At 40.1% G+C, this 21,103-nt stretch overlaps 1 protein-coding gene across 1 annotated transcript in view; it reads right to left on the bottom strand.

Moving 5' to 3' along the window:
- The window catches only part of ryk (receptor like tyrosine kinase), a 206,557-nt gene that overhangs the window by 90,492 nt on the left and 94,962 nt on the right, over positions 1-21,103 (bottom strand). The window lies entirely within an intron of this gene.

The raw sequence follows: 21,103 nt of genomic DNA, 5'->3' as shown, positions 1-21,103 counted from the left end.
TTAATAGATTTACTGCATATGACTCGTGACAATAAGCTTTCTATTTTTCATCCTTAAATGGCTTGTAACTTTATGTTATACTTATAAACAAAGAAAGCAGAGGTTTTTGCAGCTTGTGTTCCATGTCTTTTAAAGTATAGGGCATTAATAGCATACTTAAAGAAGCAACTCATTGTGCATTACTGATCTTTTTCTAATTTCAGGTTGGTGTCCCCAGCAACTGGAATGCATAAATTAGACTAGACTCCTTGCACAACTCAATCTCTACAGATGGTAGATCAACCTGCAGCTGAATCAACTCAAGACTGAAGGTGTGCAATGCTTTTGTTCTTCATATCTATGTATTGCTTCAACATCACTGAAATGTTCGCCTTTAGCCTAATCCACCTTCTTTAACTTTGTCTACATTTGCACCACATCACTTTGGCCAATGGAGACTGCTGAAAATTATGGCTTGTAAAATTACCAGAGATACTTGTGGAGAAGTTTATGTGCGGATAAGCCTATCCAATTTTTAACCAAAATACCATAAAAAGGGTGTCATCCAAAGATAAGCTGAATATAAAAATTTAAAACAAAACCAATTCTGGAAAACAACCTTTAAATTTTAAAGTGATCCGGAATCTGAAACAATACTTATTTACAAATTTTCATTAAAAATTGGTGTTACAATGGAAGTTTATAAAGAAAGTACTGTTTTACTTTGCGGATGTTTTGCCTCTGGCTATCTGGTGACAGCTAGTGAATAAGAGGTTAAGCACTTGCGTAGAGTGCAATCAAGTAAAAAGAACTGCATAAAAGTTTCACATATGCTTTTAATCTTGCATGTGCTGAGGGATAAAATTAATTTGCCTAGTTTAGGGTTACAGGGAGCCAGTGATTATTGCAGCAGCACTGGCTGTAAGGCAAGAAACAGACATGGCATGCTAGTCCTTTGCATGGCACAACTGCATAGCCAAGCAGAAAAATGTGCCAAGTACAATCCAGTAACAGAAATCAATACATAAAGCATGAGTCTAGTTTTAATCCAGCTATTCGCTACAGATATTTTTAAAACACTGTTATCTGGTGGCACAGTGGCTAGTGTTCATACTGCAAATTTTTGGGAGATTGTCTTTGGGGCCCCTCCTTTAACCGCCACCTTATCATGGTGGAGGGGTTTGCGTGTCCCAATGATCCTAGGAGCTCTGTTGTCCGGGGCTTTATGCCCCTGGTAGGGCCACCCAAGGCAAACTGGTCCTAGGTGAGGGATGAGACAAAGAGCGGTTAAACAAACCTCCTATGAAGAAAAACAATTTTGGACGGCGTTTTCCCTTGCCCGGACGCGGGTCACCGGGGCCCCACTCTGGAGCCAGGCCTGGAGGTGGGGCTCGATGGCGAGCGCCTGGTGGCCGGGCCTGCACCCATGGGGCTCGGCCGGGCACAGCCCGAAGAGGCAACGTGGGTCCCCCTTCCCATGGGCTCACCACCTATGGGAGGGGCCAAGGAGGTCGGGTGCAGTGTGAATTGGGTGGTGGCCGAAGGCGGGGACCTTGGCGGTCCGATCCTCGGCTACAGAAGCTGGCCCTTGGGATGTGGAATGTCACCTCTCTGAAGGGGAAGGAGCCTGAGCTAGTGCGCGAAGTTGAGAGGTTCCGGCTAGATATAGTCGGACTCACCTCGACGCACAGCTTGGACTCTGGAACCAATCTCCTTGAGAGGGGCTGGACTCTGTACCACTCTGGAGTTGCCCCCGGTGAGAGGCGCCGAGCAGGTGTGGGTATACTTATTGCCCCCCAACTTGGAACCTGTACATTGGGGTTTACCCCAGTAGACGAGAGGGTAGCCTCCCTTCGTCTTCGGGTGGGGGGACGGGTCCTAACTGTTGTTTGTGCGTATGCACCGAACAGCAGTTCGGAGTACCCACCCTTTTTGGAGTCCCTGGAGGGGGTGCTAGAGGGCATACCTTCTGGGGACTCCCTCGTTCTGCTGGGAAACTTCAATGCTCATGTGGGCAATGACAGTGAGACCTGGAAGGGTGTGATTGGGAGGAATGGCCCCCCCGATCTGAACCCGAGCGGTGTTTTGTTATTGGACTTCTGTGCTCATCACGGATTGTCCATAACAAACACCATGTTCAAGCATAGGGGTGTTCATATGTGCACTTGGCACCAGCACACCCTAGGCCTCAGTTCGATGATCGACTTTGTGGTCGTGTCGTTGGACTTGCGGCCACATGTCTTGGACACTCGGGTGAAGAGAGGGGAGGAGCTGTCAACTGATCACCACCTGGTGGTGAGTTGGCTTCGATGGTGGGGGAGGATGCCGGTCAGGCATGGTAGGCCCAAACGTGTTGTGAGGGTCTGCTGGGAACGTCTGGCAGAGCCCCCTGTCAGAAGTAGCTTCAACTCCCACCTCCGGCAGAACTTCGACCACATCCCGAGGGAGGTGGGAGACATTGAGTCCGAATGGGCGATGTTCCGTGCCTCTATTGTTGAGGCAGCTGACCAGAGCTGTGGCCGTAAGGTGGTCGGTGCCTGTCGTGGCGGCAATCCCCGAACCCGTTGGTGGACACCGGTGGTGAAGGATGCCGTCAAGCTGAAGAAGGAGTCCTACAGGACCTTTTTGTCCTGTGGGACCCTGGAGGCAGCTGATAGGTACCGGCAGGCCAAGCGGAATGCGGCTTTGGTGGTTGCTGAGGCAAACACTCGGGCATGGGAGGATTTTGGGGAGGCCATTGAGAACGACTTTCGGATGGCTTCGAGGAGATTCTGGTCCACCATCCGGCGTCTCAGGAAGGGGAAGCAGTGCAGTGTCAACACTGTATATGGTGGGGATGGTGCACTGCTGACCTCGACTCGGGACGTTGTGGGTCAGTGGGGGGAGTACTTCGAAGACCTCCTCAATCCCATTAACATGCCTTCCAATGAGGAAGCAGAGCCTGGGGACTCAGAGGTGGGCTCCCCCATCTCTGGGACTGAGGTCACCAAGGTGGTCAAAAAACTCCTTGGTGGCAGGGCCCCGGGGGTGGATGAGATACGGCCGGAGTTCCTCAAGGTTCTGGATGTTGTAGGACTGTCTTGGCTGACACGCCTCTGCAACATCGCATGGACATCAGGGACAGTGCCTCTGGATTGGCAGACCGGGGTGGTGGTCCCCCTCTTTAAGAAGGGGGATCAGAGGGTGTGTTCCAACTACAGAGGGATCACACTCCTCAGCCTCCCTGGAAAAGTCTATTCAGGGGTCCTGGAGAGGAGGGTCCGTCAGATAGTCGAGCCTCGGATTCAGGAGGAACAGTGTGGTTTTCGTCCTGGTCGCAGAACAGTGGACCAGCTCTATACCCTTAGCAGGGTCCTGGAGGGTGCATGGGAGTTTGCCCAACCAGTCTACATGTGTTTTGTGGACTTGGAAAAGGCATTTGACCGTGTCCCTCGGGGAATCCTGTGGGGGCTACTCCGAGAGTATGGGGTACCGGCCCCCCTGATAAGGGCTGTTCAGTCCCTGTACGATCGGTGCCAGAGCTTGGTCCGCATTGCCGGCAGTAAGTCGAACCCGTTTCCAGTGAGAGTTGGACTCCGCCAGGGCTGCCCTTTGTCACCGATTCTGTTCATAACTTTTATGGACAGAATTTCTAGGCGCAGCCAGGGCATTGAGGGGGTCCGGTTTGGTGGGCTCAGGATTGAGTCACTGCTTTTTGCAGATGATGTTGTCCTGTTTGCTTCATCAGGCCGTGATCTTCAGCTCTCTCTGGATCGGTTCGCAGCCGAATGTGAAGCGGCTGGGATGAGAATCAGCACCTCCAAATCCGAGACCATGGTCCTCAGCCGGAAAAGGGTGTAGTGCCCTCTCAGGGTTGGTAGCGAGATTCTGCCCCAAGTGGAGGAGTTAAAGTATCTCGGGGTCTTGTTCACGAGTGAGGGAAGAATGGAGCGTGAGATCGACAGGCGGATCGGTGCGGCATCCGCAGTAATGCGGGCGCTGCATCGGTCTGTCGTGGTGAAAAAGGATTTACCAGTCGATTTATGTTCCTACCCTCACCTATGGTCATGAGCTATGGGTAGTGACCGAAAGAATGAGATCGCGAATACAAGCGGCTGAAATGAGTTTCCTCCGCAGGGTGTCTGGGCTTTCCCTTAAAGATAGGGTGAGAAGCTCAGTCATCCGGGAGGGGCTCAGAGTAGAGCCGCTGCTCCTCCGCATCGAGAGGAGTCAGATGAGGTGGCTCGGGCATCTGATCAGGATGCCTCCTGGACGCCTCCCTGGTGAGGTGTTCCGGGCACGTCTAACCAGGAGGAGGCCACGGGGAAGACCCAGGACACGCTGGAGGGACTATGTCTCTCGACTGGCCTGGGAACGCCTTGGGATTCTCCCAGAAGAGCTAGAAGAAGTGGCTGGGGAGAGGGAAGTCTGGGCATCTCTGCTCAAGCTGCTGCCCCCGCGACCCGACCTCGGATAAGCGGGAGACAATGGATGGATGGATGGATTGTCTTTGGGGATAGTAAAAGCAGATGGATGTTATTGACCACACATAAAGGTCTGAACATATTTATAAAACTCAATAATATTATCAAACTTGTGTATGTTTCACCTCGGTTTTTTGAAGGTTCATATATGGACTTAAGATTCAGGAACAAATGCTGGGCAGTAAAATGTGCCGTTTTTATGCAAAAGTAACACATTACATTTTATAATAAATATGTAACATATTTAGTTATTGCTTTTGAAAATAATATAAGTAAGCTAGCTTTAAAAGTTACATTCTCCTACAGTGCTGGCAAATGATAGGCTTTAATACTGTTGTGACTATCGCACAAGTGGTGGCACAAATAAGAAGGGGACTGACCAAACTGGCTATACAAATGACGACCGCTAGCAGGAGCGACGGGCTAGATATGAGTAGCCGGCTAAAACGAATGAGTAAGGGGAGGTGGAGAGATGAAAGAGTAGGAGGGTGGTGGTTAACTTGAAGCAGGAGCACAGTAGCAAGGTCAAGAGTCACTTCACCAAAAAGCTAAAGAGACAGACAGACAGAAGAGTAAATAGCTTCTTCTGGATCAGAGAAAGGCCAGGTGTAATGCTGAGAGACAGCAGACGGAAAAAGAAGAATCTGCTTCATCTGCCATGTGATAATGGTCCTTTTTCTAATGGGAGGCAGCAGCAACCAATAGATTATTTCTTTAGAATCAGTTCTGTCCTTGCATCTTTCCTGTTTTGAACCTCCCACCCAAATAAACTGTTCTCTTCTTGTTTAACAGAATTACTCACTACAACACTTTGTCATACTTTGTAACAATTTGAGGGCGATTTCAGTATTTTTGGTGAAGCCAAGCATCTGTTTTAGCATTTTCACATTTAAGTAAAATATCCTCAGTCATTTTATGTTCTCCACAGTTGCCTAGTAAGCGTCATTTATCAATTGATTATCTAGCATTTTATCTAGCATTTTTGCAATGTTTATAAACTTTTCTTGACCCAACATGATTTTTAATATTTTTTAAATTTCTGTAATTTAAAGGAATACTCCATCAAAAAATAAAATTTTTTTAATGTTACTAAACCCATATAGCTTGTAGTAATGGCCAAGAAAAAACTTTAATCTCATGTTTACATGCAGAAGGAGAGGAAACAGTTTGGTGATCCCATGCTGATCTGGTCTTAGTATGTATTGAAGGTAACAAGAGTAACTGAGATTTAGCACTGTGCTCCACAGTTGTGGACTCCACCATAGTGTACCAAGACTAAAACTAAGGGTAGCTGCAGTCTTCTTCTTGGAGTCAAAGAAGGGGACCAAAGCTGAGTACTAATTTAGAACACCTTGTGAGCAGTTTTAACAGACTTACAGTATGGTAATGTTATATGAAAAAGCTCTAACAGCCATTAAAATATGGAAAACATCTTTTACAGTGTGATTCTGAATAATGTTACTGGAAAAGAGAAGCAATGAACAGAAATATTTATTTTGTGTATACTGTATATGAAACAGAAAAAATACAGCTCAACATACATTTAACCATTAATCTTCATCAGAGCCTGAATTTCAAAGAAATAAACGCTGGTACTCTTTGTTTTTGTCAGTTTCTTGGTTCTCCTCTCTTTACATTGCAAATTTTATATGACTTGGGTCTGCCTCAGAGTATTAAAAAGCCATATGTACATTTTATTGGGCAGCTTGGGGGGTCCCCATCAAGGTCAGAGTTGGAGATGCTGATGATAAAAGGAATTAAACCCAGAAAAAAGTGCAGAGTTTTTGTACCTAATTTATTAATCACTTGGTCTCCTGGTCAGAAAGTGCAAATTGAAAAGATGCTGACAGTTTCTTGCATGCTGTATTGCTTCAGAGTGTCATGGAAATATCGTTCTGGGTATTCCCCAGCTTTGATACAAGATCTCTCCAAATATGTATTGTATAGACCTTGTGCTATACTATGAAGATTTAGCCATAATTAGACATTCTTTATGAAAGTATCCAGCCGCTGATTAGGTATTTTATAGGCTTTAGTGACTGTGGGATTAATCTGGTTATTAAGAAAAGCTGGGTGTATAAATAATGACAACTCTCCTGTTATCTACGTATCTGGGAAGAGTTAAAGTGAGAGAATTATGCTTAAGATACAATTCTGGATCATGTTCAGTACCTCTTATTGTCATTACTTTGTGTATAAGGATTTCAGGGTATTTTCATATGCTCAAAAAGAATAACTACTGGCTTATCTACAAATACAAGCAATATACCTATGGCTTATTATGTATGCTGCTTCCAAATAACTAACATATTAAAGACATTCAACATGCCATTACAAATTATCATTATAGAATTACCAAAAGGAACAAAGGGAAATATTGCACATGATAATCACTTTCATTGTGGTTAATGTTTTTGTGCTAAAAGACAAACTAAACTGGCCTTTACATCAAGTACAAAACTCGTACCAATGGGCATTTGGCACAGAAATTGAAGATTTGAATTGAATTGAATAAGCAAATAAGATTGTTTTTGACAAAAGGCACATAAACTATATACATTTAACATTTCCTTTAAAAATTCTGGAATGTTATTGATTTACATAACACAATGCGAACCAAATCTGCATTACTAGTGGTAATAAATATCTACCTCTATTCTCTATCACTTAAAAATCTCAGAACAGTATCTATAATAATTTCAGATCTTTTCTTGTTTTCTTTCTATAAAAGCAGAAACATTTTCTCATGTACATTAGAGATTTTTTGCAAAAAAACGACAAGCCTACTCACTGTCTCAGGCTTCATGTATTATTAATTAACAATTAGCCTAGTACTAGAAACAACTCAGTTGTAGTATATATTGTAATGTTAGTACTGAAAATCTAATTTAAGTAATACCATACAAAGCATTTTCACAATTATAAATTAATTAACTAAACTAATAACTTTCACTTACTGATTGCTTGGTGCAATTTACGTCCGAAGCACTGAGGGCAAGTCCAATTTTTCAGTGACACAGCCCCAACAATGTTTGCTCCATTGACCACAGTAATACACATCTGGTGTTCCTCTCTAAGCTCCCAGGATGACAGGGCACCCTCAAGCATCATTATGATAGTTTTGACCTTGCGATCCACAGTAAAATATGCTGTATGAAGTAATTTGCTCTGTAAATTCCATTCCGTATCAATGCAGTAAATAGTAAGGCTTTGTCATCCAACTCGACCAGAGGTCTGTCATCATGGCAAAGTATCTCACATCTTTAAATGCAGCCTCTAACTCACCCGGCATTCATCATAAAGCTGCAGAAGCACAGTCTGAGGAAAATGTTTTCGGCCAGGAAGTTTAAACCTCGTGTCGATTACTTTCAAAAGTTTGAAGTTTTCTTTTCTGTCAACACTCACTGGCATCATGTCCTTCTCCATGAAGTAAGGGACTGTGTTTGTTATGTCCTGATGCCTTTAAGATTTTCTACTATATTGGGTCAAAGAGGCAAATGATACACAATATCCTGCTGTTTAGCAACAGCACTACTGCTCAAAGGCTTGTTAGCCACATCACTCAAGGTTTTTTTTTTGATTTCCAGCATATTTGACTGGATATTTTTTTAATATGGTGGAATAGGTTTGTTGCATTAGTCTCTTTTTGGGACTTGTTGGCAGTATAGTTTGCATACTGGCTTTATTTGTGCTTGGTCTGATTTGTGTTAGCCAAACCACTTCCAAACTTTTGATGACGTGTGCCCTCTCTTTGGTATTATCTCTTCCTGAGCAGTTAATAGATTTTCCTCCACAGCTCTCTTAGTAGGATGTTCTCGTTGCACAACGTATTTCCCAAACACTTTACCACATTGCCAAATTTTACAACATAAGTTTTTTGTGGGGATGGGCAAATTTGCAAAGTGCATCGTGACTGCCTATTGTGCTGGCGTTTCACTAAGCCTACATGCTATGTGATAGACCACAGGCATTGTCTGTCACAAAACATTCTTTTAAAACTTAATATGGGAAAAAAATAGATTTAGTGCTTTTTTGAGCCTACGATTATCATCGTCAGATATTTTTCCCTGATGAAAAATCTAAATAATTTTATCAGCCAGCATGACCTGTGTTAACATTTGCAGTCTACCAGGCAGTGCATGTGTCTCTGTTACATGCAATTTGGTATGGGATTCGTAAAAGAAAGGTTAATGTTCATAATGCACCATCTATTAGAATGACTAATGCAATGTATTTTATTACTAAAAATGTTTGTAATGTGCCATCTTTTGGAATAACAGAGACAATGCAATCCGGCAGGTACACAGAAAGACAATTAATAAGGTGGAGCTTGACAGCAAGATCGCAAATACCTACCTGACATCATCTTACCAGCATATATGAACTAGTTAAATTACCCAAAATTAAACATAAACAATCTAATAGTAATAGCATTTTTAGCATTTGTTTTTACATATCTCAGAGTACAATTTTTTGCATGCATACCAGTATCCATTCTTTCTTGAAAAACACACTATGAGTCACTGTCATGCACTATCTTCTGTCCTAAAATGGACCTGCCTGCTAAACTTGTTTAAATAGTCTATTAAAATATTGGCTTTCCTAGTTTATTCATTTAAAAAGTTTATTTTAACTAAATAATCCTATAATAATTTTAATATCCACACAAACTAAATGAGTCTTACTGTATTTAACAAACTGTAAAAAAAAACAATTTATTCACCCTAATACAATTGCAAACTGATTTTTAATTTTTCTTAGCTATCCTTATTTTCTGGTGCTTCTAAAGTTGAAGATAACATGTAAAGTATATTTGTAATAAAGCTTACGTATTTATTTTGGTAGATGGCTTGTAAACAGAGTTTAGTTGTTTTAGTGGAGAAAACACACGACTTGTGGTAAACTTCATAAAAATATATGATTTTATAGGATAACTTTTTTCATAATTGAGTTCTTCACAAGAAATATATTTTTAGTGAAGATGTGAATCTAATATACTCACTCTCTCTTAAAATTGGTAATACCGTTACCCTAGGGATGTCACAAAAACTGATTTTTTTTTGGTACCAAGTTGACACTAAAGTTTCACAATCATAATGGTACTAGTTTTATTTTAGTTAGTACCAAGAAGTTTAGTACCACATTTATCTGTGATTGTGTGACTGCAAGAAGTCTAATTACTTCAGGAGGGACAATAGGTGAGAAACTCGAGAAAAACTTCATCTGAAAATTGCTCCACATCAACATAAAGTATATTGAAAAGAAAAAGCACAGAAGTCAAGTCTGGAGTCAAGTCTCAAGTCTAGGGCTTCAAGTTTGAGACAGGATAATTCCAGTGTGCAGAAGCTTGAGCTATTGCCACTTTCACTCCATTATGCAGTTAGTTCAGAAATACAGATGTGTGTGCTTTGGGAGCGATATAACAAACAGAATATCTACAAAACAAAAGAGGTACAATCATAGAATTTGCACTGTCATGCATTTGTTAAAGGAGATGAAAAGACAACGAGGTTAATCACTTTTTAATAGTGTTCTACACAGTACTGATAAATGAACAGGGGCTTTGTATTCATTCTCCGATTGTAATAAGCACTTCTACAGACGTCTATTAGGCCAAGTATACATCCATTTTCTAACCGGTGTATTTAGCTCAGGGTCACACAAACCTTCAATTACACATATAGGATTGTCATATATGAGAGAACTGGCAGGGCTAACAAAAAAAATACCATCCAGTTGAATATGCTGGATGTCAAAAAGAACCCTCGAGTGATGTGGCTAGCAAGCTGAAATAGCAGGTGTTTGTGACATCATTTGCCACTATGACCCCACACAGTAGAAAATCAAAAAGGCATCAGGACATCACAAACACAGTCAACTTACTTCATGGCGAAGGACATGATGCCAGTGAGTGTTGTCGAGAAAGATGGGTTCAAGGAAACTTGTGAAAGTAATCGACCCAAGGTTTAAACTTCCTGTCTGAAGTGTCTCAGATGGCACTTCCACAGCTTTATAATGAATGTGAGCAAAGATAGAGGCTGCATTAAAAGATATGAGATACCTTGCTATTATTACAGACTTTTGGTACACTTACAGCAGGCTCCAATTCGGTAACTAGAAGTGACTTCAGTCCAATCACGAGAGGTTACACTTTCGTTTAAATACTTGCTGCACTCTTCTCTCTTGTCTCTTTAAAAGCTGACTTCTTCTCTCTGAAACCTGAGAGCTGATGAGCTGCTCTCTCTTTGGAGACCTGAAAGCTGAGTTTCACTCTGCAAAATCAAGCTCCATGCCTCTTCACTGAGAAGCACCCATTACTTCAAGAAAGGAACTTTTGCATCTAAACTCTTGTCTCAGAAAGAGCAATGAAGAAACTATAAAGTTTCAGATAACACAGCAAAAAGCCTAACCAAGAAAAGAATAGAACACCATGAATAGAGGACCTTGCAGCAATGAGAAACAGTGCACTACAATGCAAGAAGAATCATTCAATTGAACCTAGAGTAACAGCGGCAATAACTCCATGCAACAGTGGACACCACCCTTATAGACCAGGTATCATAAATTTATTTATCCGTGCTAAGACAAATTAGAACTCTGAATAGTCCGTAAACATCGGCATACTCTGTGTTATATGTTTATTTGTCTCATCTGCCTTGGTGAATCCTGTCTTATATGTGTATCTAATACGTACTTATATTTCTATAATACAATTTATGAAAACAAGTTTACTAAAATGATAGCTGGGTAACTACTTGATAGATATACTACTCCTAGCTGTGCTATCCGGCTTTGTCAGGGAAATTTCATAAGACATGGCCATCAGTAATAGTGCTGTCAGTTAATCAGATTTTTAAAATTGATTTACTTTTACCAAGAACCCAGCCACAGCGGATGCACAAACCAGTGTGTCTCTTCGTGCTGGTCCCAAGCCCGGATAAATGGGAAGGGTATCCAGTGTAAAAAGTTTGCCAAATCAATATGCGGACAACAATACAAATTTCAATACCGGATCGGTTGAGCCCCGGGTTAACAATGACCGCCACCAGTACTGTTAGCCTACAGGGTGCTGGCGGAAATTGGGCTACTGTTGGCTGAAGAAGGAGAAGAAGAGGGGGTAGACGTGTCATGAGGCAGGAGGAGAGGAGGAAGATAAAAAGAGTGGAACTTAAGGTAGGAGTTTTGAATGTTGGCAGTATGACTGGTAAGGGGAGAGAGTTAGCCGATATGATGGAGAGAAGGAAGGTTGATATACTGTGTGTTCAACAGACTAAATGGAAGGGGAGTAAGACCAGGTGGATAGGAGGTGGATTCAAATTGTTCTATCATGGTGTGGATAGGAGGAGAAATGGGGTAGGGGCTATTCTGAAGGAACAGTATGTCAAGAGTGTCAGACAGAGTAATGATTATGAAGCTGGAAACTGGAGGTGTGATGATGAATGTTGTTAGTGCATATGCCCTGCAAGTTGGGTGTGCGATGGATGAGAAAGAAGATTTTTGGAAGGAGTTGGATGAAGTGATGAACAGTGTACCCAAGGGACAGAAAGTGGTGATTGGAGCGGATTTCAATGGACATGTTGGTGAAGGGAACAGAGAAGACGAGGAGGTGATGGGTAGGTATGGTGTCAAGGAGAGGAATGAAGAAGGTCAGAGGATAGTGGATTTTGCCGAAATGATGGACATGGCTGTGGTGAATACGTATTTTAAGACGACGGAGGGGCATAGGGTTACATACAAGAGTGGAGGAAGATGCACACAGGTAGATTACATCCTACACAGAAGAGTCAATCTGAAGGAGATTGAAGACTGCAAAGTGGTGGCAGGGGAAAGTGTAGTTAAGCAGCATAGGATCTTGGTCTGTAGGATGATGTTGGAGATCAAGAAAAGGAAGACAATGAGGGCAGAACCAAGGATCAAATGGTGGAAGCTGAAAAAGGAAGACTGTAAGACTGAGTTTATGGAGAAGGTGAGACAGGCATTGGGTGGTACTAAAGAGTTACCAGACAGATGGGAAACTACAGCAGATGTAGTTAAGAGTGACAGCAAGAAGAGTGCTTGGCATGACATCTGGACAGAGGAAGGAGGAAAAGGAAACCTGGTGGTGGAATGTGGAAGTACGGAAGATTATACAGAGTTGGACGGTTGGGAGTCAAAGTCAGAGAGGCAAGATTATGTTGGTTTGGACATGTACATAGGGCAGTGGCTGGGTATATTGGGAGAAGGATGCTAAGGATAGAGCTGCCAGGGAAGAGAAAAAGAGGAAGGCCTAAGAGAAGGTTTATGGATGTGGTGAGAGAGGACATTCAGGTGATGAGTGTATCAGAAAAAGATAGAAGAGGATAGAATGATATGGAAGAAGATTATCCGCTATGGCAACCCCTAAAGAGAGCAGCCAAAAGAAGAAGAGAAGACTTTTACCAAGGACTCCTTATTGCCAGGCAATGTGGTGTAATGGTTAAAGCTTTGGACCAAAGCATTCACACCCTGGGGTTGTGGGGTCAAATCATGCTGCTCACACTATTTGACCATGCCTGTGTTCCAACTGCCTTAGAGCAGCGGTTCCCAAACTGTAGTACGCGGAGCCTTTTCAGGTGGTACGCATCGCGGCCCCTGAAATTTAATTTATCTGTGCAAAACCCTTTATGACAAGCCTGTTGTGAGCAAAAACCAATGAAACTGTTTAAATACAATAATACGTGGATTCCCAAATTTAGTGTGGTGTGAAATTTCATCATCTGAATAAATAAAACCTATTATTCGAATCAGTATTTAGTTCATTTAACGCTACCATAATTCCGTTTCACGGAAGTCAACTTCTACTTTCTTCACTGTTTGAGCTTTTGGTCACTAGATGAAAGCACAACGCTGACACTATTTAGTCTTCGGTAACTCTGCCTCACAGAAACCGCTCGCGTTTGTTGTTATACGTGCACTGCCGCTGTATTGCATCGTAGTCACTAGATCTAAGCACAAAGCCGATACCATTTCGTCTTCGGTAACTGCATCACACACAGGCCGAAGGCAGGATTTTTGGGGCGGAATTTATCAATTTATGTACATGCAGAAATTTTTTCATTAATTTTATGCATAATTTCTTCCAATTCTTTAACTTTTATTCAGATTTCGGGGCGGTTTAGACCCGAACACCCCCCCTTACAGTTCTCCCTCCCTTTCAACAATTTTTAATAGCTTTTCAAGGGACAAAAATAAGACGCAACAGTTACGTATCAAATAATTTGAATTTTCTTAAAAAATGGATAAGTATTTAAAGAAAAATCTTTCAAACGCTACCGTTTCGTCATCCGAATCAATTAGTCCTAGTGACAAAGATACCGATAAAGCTGCAAATAAACCGAAAAAACAGAGTAAGAAAGATCCGTGTCGCAAATATGGTAACTATCTAAAATTTGGTTTTGTTGCAACTGGCAATGAATTTGAGCAGCGACCTCAGTGTTTCATTTGCTGTGAGATTCTTTCAAATGCTAGTATGAAGCCGTCACATCTAAAGCGACATCAGGCTACGAAGCACAGAGAAACCGTGACAAAGTCAATTCAATATTTTGAAAGGAAACGTTTGGAACTGCAGAAACAAAAAAGCATCTTCAAGCAGCACACTACATTTAATGCTGCTTTAGCGAAGGCATCATTTAATGTCGCTTTACGGATTGCTCGCGGTAAAAAGCCACACACGCTTGCTGAAGAAGTCATCATGCCATGTGTTGTCGACATGGTGAACTACGCTGTTGGAGAATAAGCGGCAGGTAAAATTTGTGCGATTCCTCTTTCTAATAATACAATTACTCGCAGAATTGCTGACATGGGGGACGACGTGCAGGAATAATTAATTGAAATGATAAAAGCAAACGGAAAATTTGCGTTACAACTCGAGTCAACAGATGTTTCTGACTGTGCAATTTTAATCGTGTACATCCGATTTATTAACTATAGTATTGTTTCTGTTCAAGAGGAATTTTTATTCAGTGACAAACTGCCTACGAGGACTACTGGCGAAGAACTGTTTCGTCTTCTCGATAAGTTTGTTACAGAAAAAGAATTGATGTGGAACAATTGTGTTGGTGTAACAACAGACGGTGCTGCAGCTATGACTGGTAAAAATTCCGGTGTCATACAGCATATTAAAGCAGTAGCGCCTTTGGCTATATCGTACCACTACATCATACATCGTGAAGCACTTGCTGCAAGACACATAAGTGAAGAACTGCATGACGTCTTGTTAACCGCAATAAAAATTGTCAACTAAATAAAAACAAGTTCACTGAACGCACGTTTATTTGAAATACTTTGTTCAGAAATGGGTTCAGAACATCAGCATTTATTGTTTTACACAGAGCTGCGCTGGCTGTGAAGAGGACGCGTTTTGTAGAGATATTTTGAGTTGAGAAATGAAGAGAGTCTGTTTCTGGATAGATAGATAGATAGATAGATAGATAGATAGATAGATAGATAGATAGATAGATAGATAGATAGATAGATAGATAGATAGATAGATAGATAGATAGATAGATAGATAGATAGATAGATAGATAGATAGATAGATAGAGAGATAGATAGATAGATAGATAGATAGATAGATAGATAGATAGATAGATAGATAGATAGATAGATAGATAGATAGATAGATAGATAGATAGATAGATAGATAGATAGATAGATAGATAGATAGATAGATAGATACTTTATTAATCCCAAGGGCAAATTCACAAAACAACGCGGTAATGAATGTTTATCTATGTGACGCAACATGGCTTACGAAACTGGCTTATTTAAACACATGGATAAACTTTCAGCTTTTGTGAAGAAACTTAGCCATTGGAAACTACGTGTAGAACAGCAACGTCTAGATATGTTCCAGTACTTCAGCGAGTTTGTTGCTCAAAATCCTGATTCCAGCATACAGGAAGATATTTCTAAAATTATTGTGAATCATCTAAAATTGCTTGAAGAAAACTTTGTTCATTATTTTCCCGAGGATAATGCGACAAAAGAAAGTGGTTGGATACGAAATCCATTTACAACAGATATAACCGGCTTGACTTTGACTGCTCAAGAAGAAGCAAATTTAATCGAACTGTCATGTGACAGCACTCTTAAAGCTCGATTTACTGAAAACAGTTTGTTAAGTTTTTGGATGTATGCTCATGCTGAATATCCTGAGCTCGCAAGCAGGGCAATTTCCGCATTGCTGCCATTCTCGAGTACATATTTATGTGAAACTGGCTTTTCTGCAATGACTGCTATCAAAACAAAATACAGAAATAGACTGGATGCTCATAACGACCTGAGACTTTCTCTTTCTATGATTCAGCCCAGAATTGACAAACTTGTAAACAGTATGCAGTCACATCCTACTCACTGATGCGAGATATCGCAAATATGGCAGTCAGACTGTCGTTATTAGAAATAGACAGGCTATTATGGTTACACTGTTTAAGTTAATTAAAATAATATGATTATACTACCATCTACACAGTTGTACTAACATAAATTCATTCAATATTGTAGTCAGTGTTGTGAATTTGCTGTATATTACCTAATTAAGAATTAATCATTCATTGCATTACTTGCTTTTTAATTTTTTTGTTAAAAATTTGGGTGGTACGCAACGCAACTCACTTAACCTCAGGTGGTACTTGACGTCCAAAAGTTTAGGAACCCCTGCCTTAGAGAAAGGTGTCAGTCAAGTTGTAGTAGTAGTAATTAAAAAAATAAATAAATAAAAATAACAGGTCAGGGGAGTTTCTTACTCTTGAACATGCCATACACAATTACACATGAGGAAAACATTCATGCATTTGATCAATTCCTGCCTTTTTCTGCTTTTCTTAGTGACTTGTTTTTGATGGTGGTCATGGGAAAACACAATGTTACAGGAAAGTATTTTTTTTCAATTGAAACAGGTAATCAGTAGGAATAATGTGAAATTTGAGTATATATAGTAATGAACAGAAGTAGTGGGGTAAAGAAAATGAACACAGCTCAAAGATTTATTAAAGTATGAGCCAATGGTCTGTGTATTATAAATTAAAATACTTGAAAAAACTAATGGGCTAAGAATTATTTAAATCAAGTTGTTACCTTCCATTAGGGGTAATAAGGTTACTAATCAGAAGCTTCAATGTTTTAGCCTCAGGGCATGCCGCATATATCTCTCTGGGTCAACACATGCCTGAAATGCCTCATGTCCACTCCGATGTTCTTGCCTCTGTGCGCACCTGTTTACATGAGTGGGCTCCACCTCAGAAGCCCGATGCACAGCAATCATCCTCTTACAGTCTATTCCCCACAGTTTCTTTCTTCCCCGAGACAGCGTGCTTGACACTGCTGCTCACCCCCTTTTTGATGTCTGGTACTTGCCTTCCTGTGCTGTCTTCCCGTTCCACCCGCATTTATCTGGATGCCAATACAGTATATGCATATGTCACGTGCAACAGCCATCACTTTCAAAACCATGTCAAGTTCTTTATTGCTGACTGGTGTCTTATAATACCATCTTATAATGTAACAATACAGGTTTACCTATTCTCATTATTACATGTTTACAATTTTCATTTGTTTATGCCATCCATTCAAGTACAGAATTTTGTGTTTTTCATTTGTTGTATGCTATCCCCCATTAAAGTCTGCAAATATAAATGTACAGTAAATGCAAAGCAGTGAATGAAGTGGATATATGCTAATACCCTATGTATTACACTGGCATATTAACATGAAGTGCAAAAAGTGCAGAACATGTCCTGATTAGAAAATCAAGTACAACTATCTAAGGCCAGCATTTCTCACTTGGAGTGTGCAGCCTCGATGAGAGCTGGTAGTCAACAGCATAAAGCAGCAATTGCTAACCAAAGAGTTTCGACAAATTTTTTCTTTCTATTTCACAATATGATCGTATGTATTTTTTCATTTTTGAGATCTTGAGGTATTTCATTTTTCTATTGTGTGGGGGTTTTACCCCTAAATATTGATATATAGGAATGCATTTTCTTACCAAATACCTACTGGCCTTGATATACAGTCCTACTAAATTTCAGTTTTTAAACTAAATGGGTAAAAGTTTTTTGACAAAGAGTGAGTGTGTGAGAGAACTTTGCATTTTCTATATATTTATAAATAAAAATCACTGCATTAGTAGCTCACAAATTAATCTTAAAGAAAACTACAGGACTGCACAAGCACATCATAGCCCATTTTTAATTTATTTATTTTAAATAAAGACTTGAGCATCAAATCCATGTGTTAAACTGGAGAGCATACGTTGACAAACCAAAATAATAACTGATTAATGAAATGTCAGGGTCTTTCTTGTACATATTTGATAATATAGTTAAAGATACTGTATGGTTAGGAAACAGCAAGACAGACTAACTGTTCTTTTTTTTTTTTAAAGCAAATATAACTTGATCTAATACCCCCATTCTTTAACAGTTAGTCGCCCAACACTAAATAAACAGTGTCTGGAAGAGCAAGCTCCTTCTTTGTCCTCATTGATGCATGTGCAGCCATGTCCAGAATACATTTCAAAGATGTGGCAGATGTAATGTTGAACATATCAACTTTCAGCACAGGCTCCCTCTTGCACTATCTAACAAAAAAGGCCAATTTTTTTATATTTAAAAACAACAACAAGTGCATGTTTGCTTAATTTGTCACAGTGATATTCATTACATCTGGACAGATGTCATATTAACTTTTCTTTAAAATTAAACATTGTTCATTTTTAAGTAGGTAAGGTATATTAACAATACCTTTTCATTGATTAACTCAACTTTTATAAAAGAACTAAACTATTAGCTAGCATGTGAACCCAAAATAAGTATCAGTGTTTTAAAACCGTAGGCTACTGCCTTATAGCACAGTGTTAGCAGAGATTTGAAGATGGCTGTGCGATATGACATTGGATTCCTTCAGCAGTTTAGGGCTGTACAAAGAAAGCTTTGTGTTCAACTTAGCCTTTTTAATAAGGTGAGAGAGCCAGATAATAGGGAAACAGATCTGCTTTACATTGTGATCAGGCCGCAGTAATTACTGGTGATATTGTATCCAACTGTTGCAGCAACATGAGGAAATGTTGAAATCTAACACTGGCACCACATTTTTCAATGTCATTTGTCTGGAGCATTTTTTTTGCTTTGAGGAATGGTTAGCAAATTATCGGTTTAGCGACATAAATATATAATTCTGGATATTAATATAACACTAGGATATATTCATAAGATTTAAGATTATATTCTGAAAAGTAATAAAAGTCACTTGTTAATTCTGAGCAGCTGTGGACATTTTGAGATCTTTCACAAGTATCAAGCTCAAAATTCAGTTACCCTTGGCAGGTCTGCTATAAATATTAAAAACCAATGCACAAGTATCCATATTTCATAAACATATGTGATGGTAACAATAAAATAAGTCAGTTACCATAGGGTTTCTTGTAAAAACTCCTACTTTATTTCCATGAACTGTAAAGTTCTTGGCGGCAGAGTGGAGCAGTGGGTAACGCTGCTGCCTCGCAGTTAGGGGGCCCAGGTTTGCTTCCTGGGTCCTCCCTGCGTGGAGTTTGCATGTTCTCCCCGTGTCTGCGTGGGTTTCCTACGGGTGCTCCGGTTTCCTCCCACAGTCCAAAGACATGCAGGTTAGGTGCATTGGTGATTCTAAATTGTCCCTAGTGTATGCTTGGTGTGTGTGTGCATTTGTGTGTGCCCTGTGGTGGCTGAGATTGACAGCAGACCCCCGTGTGTAGTTAGGATATAGTGGGTTGGATGATGGATGGATGTAAAGTTCTTCAGTTGCAGATTTAACATAACATTTATTGAATCTGTATACTGTGTCTATCCATCTCTATCTATAACTGTGTATATTATATAAATAAAAGAGAGGGAGAGCACAAAATTGACTGACTAACTGACTCACTCAATCAACAAAAACTGAATTCTCATTTAGTTAAAAAGAACAAAGGACATTTTGATTTATCGATATTAAGGGGTAAAAACCCTTCAATGACAGAAAAACTAAAGACCCAAAATCTCAAAAATGCTATGATTGATTATGCATCGACTTTAAATGAACATAAACTGTATCTCTTGGTAATGGGGGATTCACACCCCCATGTGGCAGATTCTGATTATGCATTGCTGATTCCCATGGTCAAATGTAAATTAAACTTTTTGCGGCTTCAAAGGGCTGAGTCACAGAGTACTATGCATCCAGTGAGAAAACAAAAATTACTGACCCTGAAATTGCACGGCAGTGATATTTTGTGCCTACTGTAGCCAATAAAAATAAATCAGATTTTCACACTGCCAATTCTTAACAAATTAAGAATGCTTCCATGAGCTCTATTCTGAGCTTTACTTTGAAAACATTTAATTAAATCTTCTGCAGAGCATTCTTACTTTTTTGATGACTCACCTCAAATGGTCTTCTTCTAAGGATGCAGCTATGATCTTATTGAATGAGCTGAAAGATTTCCTTGACTCAAGGACTTGACTCTCAAGGTGCTTATGGTTTGCTCCCAGAGGAGATTTCAGCATTTTAGAAGCAATTGACCCCATCTTCAACTTCAACATCTATATTGAACCTTTTAATTAATTCTGCTCTAACCTCCCTACTTTTAAAAACAGGATAATTATTCAGGCTATGAACTCATTTCATTGATTAATTCGGAAACAAAACTATTAGCTAAACTTGCAAAGCAATATACTGTCAGTTAATTCACAAGTTAATTCAACCCGATTACATAGGCTTTATTCACTCAGTCAAGCTGTTGATAATATGCTTCGCCTCTCATACATACTTGGTGGAGCAACAACTTTAGCTAGTCCGGCCAGTTTTATTGGCTCTTGACATAGTAAAAGCCTTTCACCACTTGTTCTGGAATTTCCTGGGGAAGGTTATGAGATCAATAGGATTTGGTGAAGATTTTATTAATATGGTTCAAACATTGTAATTTTTTTCCCATGGCTATTATTCTCACGAATTCAAACCTCTCTCATCCCTTTCAGCATTTTCAACGGTGCCAGACAGGGATGCCCTCTCCCTCCTGTTCCTATTAACTGATATTTGGAGCTTTTGGTCATTACCTTTCATTCTCACAAGTTAAACATTCCAGTTATTGCTTAAACTTTCATAAAATATCATTATATGCAGACGACATCTTATTATTCCTATTCAGTGCTCCTTCTGCTCTACCCCAAGTGCTTAAATTCTTTGAAGGTCTGTTGGTATATAAAATTAATTGGACAAACTCTGCACTTCTCCCTTCCTGCTTCAATTCCTGTGTCAAGTTGTATTAAATACTAAGGTATTGACATTTTCCCTACATTGTAAAAATACTGTAATCTCTAATTATTGTGGTATCTTCAAAAGCATGGTCATCTTTTCTGCTGTTTTTCCATTTCAGGATAGCCATAATTAAAAATAATGTACCCCTAGTTTTAAGTTTCTAAGTGGTGAGCTACATTATACTTATGCTTTCATATTGTATATTACTCATTGTTTTTTATCGCATTATTATTTCATCATTTTTATAGGGAAACTAGGGGGCTTCGCCCCCTGTTCGCTTCGCTCGCCAACCCCCGTGTTTGGTTTTCCGGATACACACTTTTAAGATTTTTTTTTCTTTGTATAGTTGCTATTTCATTAGTTTCACT

Source organism: Erpetoichthys calabaricus, chromosome 2 (assembly GCF_900747795.2).
Source record: "Erpetoichthys calabaricus chromosome 2, fErpCal1.3, whole genome shotgun sequence".
Classification (NCBI taxonomy): Eukaryota; Metazoa; Chordata; class Cladistia; order Polypteriformes; family Polypteridae; genus Erpetoichthys; species Erpetoichthys calabaricus.
Note: the sequence above shows the minus strand (reverse complement) of the source record. Positions and strands in the feature narration are given on the sequence as shown.